Below are 8,167 nucleotides of genomic sequence, written 5' to 3'. Positions count from 1 at the left end.
CCGGAGAACCCCATCAGTCTTTAGCAAATGAGTTGGTTGGGTTCCAACATGGCTTTGTAAAAGTTAGTTGTTTGATTTCCAACAATCACACTGATATGAATCTCATGAAACACACCAAGCCATTGTAAAGACATCAAATTCATAAAGGAAGGCTTAGTGGTAAAGAATCCACCTGCCAAAGCAGGAGATTTAGTTTTGATCCTTGGGTCGGGAAGATCCCCTGGAGAAGAAAATGGCAACCCACTCCAGTATTCTTGCCTGGGAAATCCCATGGACAGAGGAGATCGGCAGACTGCAGTCCATGGGGTCCCAAAAGAGTTGGACACAATTTAGTGAATAAACAACATAAAGGAAATAAAGTATTATATTTTCAGTGACTCCTCTGCCACAGGACAGACTAAGCGTCTGTGAGTTGGCTTTGATAGTGGTAAAATGTAGTCACCAGAGCTCATGCTGGCAAATCAACATAATTTCTGGGTTCCTCTAAACCTGAGGAATTGATATTTCTTTCACAGGTCAGTCCTGCCCCAATGACTTCACTATTCCTATTTGAATGAGTGGGTAGGCCAAACACATAAAACTTAACTTTGTGTTATACCCACCATTAAATAAGGACAGAGGGTGTAATTTCATAAGACAGAGTGGGGTCCAGGGAGCCATTTCCATTTGACATCATAACAGCATTAGCTTGGAAAATTATCTGGAGCCATGCAGAGAATACACTGGGTTTAGTTCAAACCCACTAAGTCCAGCTGTTTATAATAGGTTCCTTTATGCAGTCTCTGGACACTTGACATGAACTATGAAGTATACTTAGCAGATCTCCAAAAAGGGAAAAAGTATTTGGAGGTATTTAGTAAAGTGAACTCGTTGGAAAAAGGAAAAACAGAAAGGGTAAAAAAATAAATCCATCAGGATGAGAAAGGAAAAAAACAGGAATGGAAAGTATAGGGAAATATAACAAGTTTCAGTTTAGAGCTGTTAATTTATCTTTTTAAAACCTATTTTGGGCCTGAGTTATGTTGTAGCCTAGGAATATTTAATCCAGACAAGGCTAAATGGTAAAGACAGATCGATTTTTATAGTAATTCATTTAGCATTAGATGTCTGTGTCATTTTCTTCCTGACTGTTTTTTACAACTGTGCTCTGGGAGTCCCCAAATAGCAGTTTGGTCTTCAAGTCTTTCAACTGGTTTCAAATAATTTTTCAGATAGGCAAAATGGTTTGTCTTTCAGAAAACTTCTATTATTTTTTTAATAATAATCAATATCAGGGAGAGAAATCATCTACATCCTGAAGACAAAAAGAACTTAACGTCTATTAAAATACAATCAGCATGGGACTTCCCTGGTGGTCCAGTGGTTAAGACTGGTCCAGTGGTTAAGACTGGTCCAGTGGTCAAGCTCCCAATTCAGGGGGCCTGGGTTCAATCCCTGGTCAGGGAATTAGATCCCATATACTGCAACTAGCATAGATAGATCGTCAGAGTTCACTTAAATAATGGGAGTTTTGTGAGTCTCAAAGTGTGGTCTGGAACCAGCAGTATGAGTGTCCCCTGGGAACCTGCCAGAAATGAAAATGCTCTGCTCCCCACCCCAGACATGCTGAATAATTAACTCTGGGGGGAGTGGAGAAGGGGCAGCAATCTGTATCACAGCCAGTCTTCTGGGTAATTCTGATGCACAGGCAACTTTTAAAATCACCACATTCATATATCCACAGTGGTGGTTTTATTTCCTAACTATTCTGTTTTATCACAAGTACAGGCTTTACCAACCAGGCAACTAAACTAAAAAGTTCACTGAATCTTCAAAGATTGGTCACATCTTGCCTGATGCTGCCTCTGGTGGCAGCAGAGTCTGCAATCTACAGAATAACTCTAGCATATGGGTCATATTGTCAATCATTATTAAAATCCTTACTAAGGATTCTTTTCTAATTTCAAAATTTGTTGAGATGTAAATGACATACAACATTGCCTATATCCTGCACACGTTTTCTTTCTTATATGTTAAATCATCTCTGAATTAGTTATAATACATCATACAATGTAAATGCTGTGTAAATAATTGTATATACAATGTAAATGCTACATAGGTGTGCTCCCCAGGTGGTAAAGAACCTGCCTGCCAATGCAGGAGACATAAGAGACGCAAGTTCAATCCCTGGTTATGGTTTGATCCCTGGGTTTGGAAGATTCCTTGGAGGAGGGCATGGCAACCCACTCCAGTATTCTTGCCTGGAGAATCCCATGGACAGAGAAGCCTGGTGGGCTACAGTCCATAGAGTTGCAAAGAGTAGGACATGGCTGAAGTGACCTAGCACACAGCATGCTATGTAACACCTGCCAGTAGGGAGCAAATTCAAGTTTTGGTGTTTGAAACTTTCTGGAATTAAAAAAACTTTTTTTCCCTTTGATTTGCAGTTGGTTGAATCCTCAGATGTGGAACCTGCAGATTCGAAGGGCTAAATCCCTAACTATGTTTGTATCATGCAGGGGCTTCTGCTTTTGGTTGAACCTTGACTGATACAAATTGGCAATAGTGTCAAGTCCAACCCAAGGCCTGCTTTCGTATAACTCCTAAGCCAAGAATGTCTTTTATGTTTTTAGTGAGTTGTTAAATAAAGCAAAGAATATGTGACAGAGACCATATATGTCCTACAAGGCTGAAAATATTTATTCTCTGGCCCATTACAAAAAGTTTACTGACCCTTGTAGGAAAAGTAGGAGTGTAAAATGCTATGGCTACTTTTTAAACAGTTAGACAGTCTCTTAAAAACATAAGCACAGGGCCGGGCTCACTACCATCCCAGGGTGCTGTGGGGCACTTCCTCCTTTCCCGGCCGTGAGCCCTCGGAGGAGGCCTTTCGGCCGCAGCCATGGCGGCCAGCCGGAATGGCATGATCCTGAAGCCCCACTTCCACAAGGACTAGCAGCGGCGTGTGGCCACGTGGTTCAACCAGCCGGCTCGCAAGATCCGTAGACGCAAGGCCCGGCAGGCCAAGGCGCGCCGCATCGCCTGGCGCCCCGCGTCCGGTCCTCTCCGGCCGGTGGTGAGACGCCCGACGATCAGGTACCACGCGAAGGTTCGCGCCGGCAGGGGCTTCAGCATGGAGGAGCTTAGGGTGGCCGGCAACCACAAGAAGGTGGCCCGGATCATTGGGATCTCGGTGGACCCGAGGCGGCCAAACAAGTGCACGGAGTCCCTGCAGGCCAATGTGCAGCGGCTCAAGGTGTACCGCTCCAAGCTTTTCCTGTTCCCCAGGAAGCCCTTGGCCCCCAAGAAGGGAGACAGCTCTGCTGAAGACCTCAAACTGGCCACTCAGCTGACCGGACCTGTTATGCCCATACGGAACGTCTATAAGAAGGAGAAAGCCAGAGTCATCACAGAGGAGGAGAAGAACTTGAAGGCATTTGCTAGTCTCCGCATGGCCCGCGCCAGCGCCGGCTCTTTGGCTTCCGGGCAAAAAGGGCCAAGGAAGCCGCAGAACAGGATGTTGAAAAAATAAAGTGTTGTTGGCAACTTAAAAAAAAAAAAAAAGCACAAATTTATCATATGGCCCAGAAGTTCTGCTCCTCTGTATTTACTGAAAAGAAACGAAAATTCGTGTCTGTACAAAGACTTGTACCTAACCGTTCATAGCTATTTAATTCATAATAACCAAAAAATTAAACAACATAAAGGCCCATTAACAACTGGATAGACAAATTCTGACACATTCATAGAATAAAAAGGAATTAACCACTGATACCCAACAGAGAAAAACATAAAAAAAAAAATTATGCTAAGTGAAAGAAGGCAGAGACAGAAGAACGCATATTGTATGATTTCCACTCCTTTTATAAGAAGTTCCAGAATTTATGATATCAATCTCTAGTGACAGAAAAAGTGCTGGTTGCCTGGGAGGCCAGTGGGGTGTTGACCTGAAAGAGCTTGAGTGAACAGCCCAAGGAACGTTGTATATCAACAGCTTGATTGAAAAGGTCTCACATGTGCCAAAACCCATTAAACTGAACAATTAAGGTGCATAAATTACACATCCATGAAAGCGTTTTTCACTCAGTTGTGTCCAACTCTTTGTGACTCCATGGACTATAGCCCTCCTGGCTCTTCTGTCCATGGAATTCTCGGAACAAGAATACTGGAGTGGGTAGCCATTCCCATCTCCAAGGGATCTTTCCAACCCAGGGATCTAACTTGGGTCTCCTGCATTGCAGGCAGATAGATTATTTACCATCTGAGTCACCAGGAAAGCCCTATACCTCCAAGAAGCTGACTTAGAAAAAAAATGTCACAGATACACATTGGTTTTAGAACCTAAACTTCCTATTTAGGCCACCTGGGTAACCTACATGGCAATAGTTGCTGTATTAGTTTCCTAGAGTTGTTCTAACAAAGTGCCACAGACTGGGTGGGCCTAAATGGCAGAAATCTGTCTCAGAACTTTGGAGGCCAGAAATCCAAGATCGAGGTCTTGGCAGCACTGGTTCTTTCTGAGAGAACCTGTCCTGTGCCTCCCTCCTAACTTAGGGTGGTTTGCTGTCAGTCTCTGGTGTTCTTTGCCTTTAGATATATCACTCTGATTGCTGCTTTCTCCCTGTGTATGTTTCTGTCTCAATTTCCCAATTTCCCCCATTTCATAAGGACACTGGTCAAACTGGCTTAGGACTCATTCTTAGGATTTCGTCTTAGCTTGAAGATCTGCAAAGATCCTACTATCAGATAAGGTCCCACTCACAGGTACTGGAGGTTAGGATTGTAACATCTTTTGGAGGTGGTGGGGAAATAATTCAGTCATAAATTGACAGTTGTTTACAAATAAATGGAGACGTGTAGGACTTGGCCTCATGAATTTGGTCATCTCAACAAATTCCTCTTTTCCTTAAGCCATAAGTCTTCAGAATCTTTGCCCATCTTTCCTGCCTAGCATGTTATCTTGATTTAGGCCAAGTTCTACAGGATAAGCATAATTGAATTGATTTGGGAGGAGGCAAACATTTACACAGAAAAAGACAAACATATGTATTCAATATGCAGCTAACCCATTCACTGATTTACATCAAGGCTTTAAAGTAAATACTACCTATTTAGAAAGGTTGCTTTACCTAAAATAGTATGGTTGCAGCTGCAGCTACCTTTACAAAGTCTATTTTTGAGACTTCTGAATCTGCCATAGCCACATGTGTGACCAATAAACCAATAGTAAAAATCGTTTCTATTAATAATATTTTGCTCCCCTTTTCAGAGTGGAAAGTTTCTAAGGCTGATTTCTTTGTTGTCCATTTATTTTTAAACAAAATCCTCTAGAACACTTACTCTAAAACTCTCTAGTGAAAGAGTTAAGATGTTTTTAATGGACAAAGCTATACCTCCCTTGCTTTATCTTTGCATCTCTTAATTTCAACATAATATAAAATTTTCACAGAATAGAATAATTCTATTGGAAAATAGAAGGAAAATTCATCCAAATGTAACTATTTTTTTCTGAAATTCTGTACACACTCCATTTAGATGTACTGATTGAACATATTTTTTTTCCTTCATATTATAGATGTTCTTCCTGCTAGCTACTTTGTTAGTATAACATTTTCACTGCAGTTTTGTTCATTGAGAGGAAAACAATGTCAGATTCCTTTCTTTAGATGAACCTGGTGTACACATTTCCTAGCCTTTTCTTTATATAATGGCTGAAAAGAGGAATCTAATCATCAGCTAGCCAATCAATGGCTAGATGGGATTATAGTAATGTGCCAGGCCCTGAAAAGAAATTAGAGAGGGAGAAAAGGGGTCACTGTCCTTAAGAACGGGAAGTCTAGCTGAGGAGTTCACAAAAGAAGTGTCAGGTCTGCGTGCTGATCAGATTCCCCGCTGTGTTTATCTGCACAGTATACTTCTACGCCACCTCCTCTGAACCGCTATTAGATGACGGCAGCTAAAGGTCAAAGACACTGATGAAAGTGTTCATGGAAAGGAAGCAATAGAGGCGTCAGCCTGGGGAAGGTCCCCCAGGGCCGCTGTGTGTTGGCTGCCAAGGGAAAAGATTTAGTGTGACTTGATCTCTACAAGATATTTGCTCATGAAGCTAAACAGGTGCTTGAGGGAATGTCTGTGAAAATAATACTAATAAGCTAGTGAGATGTCATTTATAATTTAATATGAAAGGAAAAATATGTTATTGACATACTATATGAAAACAGAGATTCCTCTCCATTTGAAATGAAAGAAACTCACGTTGACAGCTGCTAATGAAAAAGAAATTTCTACTCCCTTCCTTGTGAGACAAAGCAAAACCAGCAAGTAGAATCACATAACACCTACCCTCCTTTCACATTAAATACTTAATTTCTGGATGTGGAAAATTAACTATGCTGTTGATGAGATGAAGTCCTTTTTTTAATTTGGATTTTTAAGCTCATAATCTCTTCTATCCAGATGCTAATATTTCATTGGAGGGACAGAGGTTTTCTAGATGGAGAGGGCCCATGAAGAATTGTTTTTTTTTTTCTGATTAGTGGAAGTCAGGGCACAGCGCAAGTCCAAAATAGTGAAGATTACTAGAAATGCCTCTACTGAAACATTTCTAGTCTCGTTTGAGTCTGGGATCATTGTTTCCACGTCCTAGCTTAATTTGTTAGCATAAATGGGTTTTTGATTTTATCTGAATTTTTTTTTAACTTTTCAAGTTCCTTTTGCTTACAGGGTCCCAGCCTTTCTTTCTTTCTTGTCAATATCATTCATCTGTTTGGTTGCACAGGTCTTAGTTGTGACATGCAGGATCTGTGATCTTCCTTGTGGCATGTGGGATCTTTAGGTGGGGCATGGGGATCTAGTTCCCCAACCAGGGATCGAACCTGTGATTTATAATCCTATAAAACAATCTGCTTGATTAGGGTGACTGGGGCAAAATTCCCCAATAAATGATTAAACACCTCGATGGGACACACTCCCCATCAAGGTATGTTTAATGGAGCTATTAACTCTTAGTGAGGAGCAGCCGGAAACACTTGCATTTCACCCTCATGGCTGGCTCACTCACTGGGCATATGAGGTTGTCATAATGGCCTCATAAAACAAAACTAATAGTCTCATTCCTCAATTAACATCTTATAAAGTTGGTGATATGATTATGACAGAATCGAATCATAAGTGAATTTACATTTTTGTCTGCACACACCACAGCTTCCTCAAAAGAATTTAAGGAATAGTGTGGGTAGGAAGGGGGTTGTCAAGCTCCTTTAAACCTTTAAGGAAAATAGCAGTTTAGTGAGTGCAAACAGGTGCTGTAAATGGGAAGGAATCTTAGCCCCATGACTCTTTAATCAGTTTCATCTCTTTAGCATATAACGTTTACAATAACCAAGACCTGGAAACAATCTAAAGGTCCATTGACAGATGAATGGATAAAGAAGATGTATACAGTGGAATATTACTCAACGATAAAAAAGAATGAAATAATGCCATTTGCATCAATGTGGACGGACCTGGAGTTTATCATACTACTTACTTCAACTTACTTATCATACTTATTTCAACTAAGTGAAGTGAAACAGAGAAAGATAAGTATCATATGATATTGTTTATATGTGGAATTAAAAAAATTGACAGAAATGAACTTATTTACCAAATAGAAACAGACTCACAGACATAAAAAACAAACTTAGGGTTACCAAAGAGGAAAGCATGGCGGAGGAATAAATTGGGAGTTTGGAATTAACAGATACACACTACTATATACATAAAATAGATAAATAACTAGCACCTACTGGATAGCTTCCCTGCTGGCTCAGATGGTAAAGAATCTGCCTGCAATGCAGGAGACCTGGGTTCAATCCCTGGGTTGGGAAGATCCCCTGGAAAAGGGAATGTCTACCCACAGTATTGTTGCCTGGAGAATTCCATGGACAGGCAATCCTGGTGGGCTACAGTCCATGGGGTTGCAAAGAAGTCAGATATGACTGAGCGACCAACACTTTCTTTACTTTTCTTTCACTGTATAGCACTTCAGTATCTTGTAATAACCTATAATGGAAAAGAATATGAAAATGAATATATATATATGGGGCTTGGTAGCTCAGTGGTAAAGAATCCGCTTGCCAATTCAGGAGACACAGGTTTGATCCCTAACCCGGGAAGATTCCACATGTTGTGGAGCAACCAAGCTCAT

At 41.0% G+C, this 8,167-nt stretch overlaps 1 pseudogene; it reads left to right on the top strand.

Annotated features, from left to right (window-relative positions):
* The first annotated feature begins 2,804 nt into the window (after positions 1–2,804).
* On the top strand, positions 2,805–3,645 carry LOC122442492 (annotated as a pseudogene).
* The last annotated feature ends 4,522 nt before the right edge of the window (positions 3,646–8,167 follow it).

The sequence above is a fragment of the Cervus canadensis genome, chromosome 5 (genome assembly GCF_019320065.1).
Source record: "Cervus canadensis isolate Bull #8, Minnesota chromosome 5, ASM1932006v1, whole genome shotgun sequence".
Classification (NCBI taxonomy): domain Eukaryota; kingdom Metazoa; phylum Chordata; class Mammalia; order Artiodactyla; family Cervidae; genus Cervus; species Cervus canadensis.
Note: the sequence above shows the minus strand (reverse complement) of the source record. Positions and strands in the feature narration are given on the sequence as shown.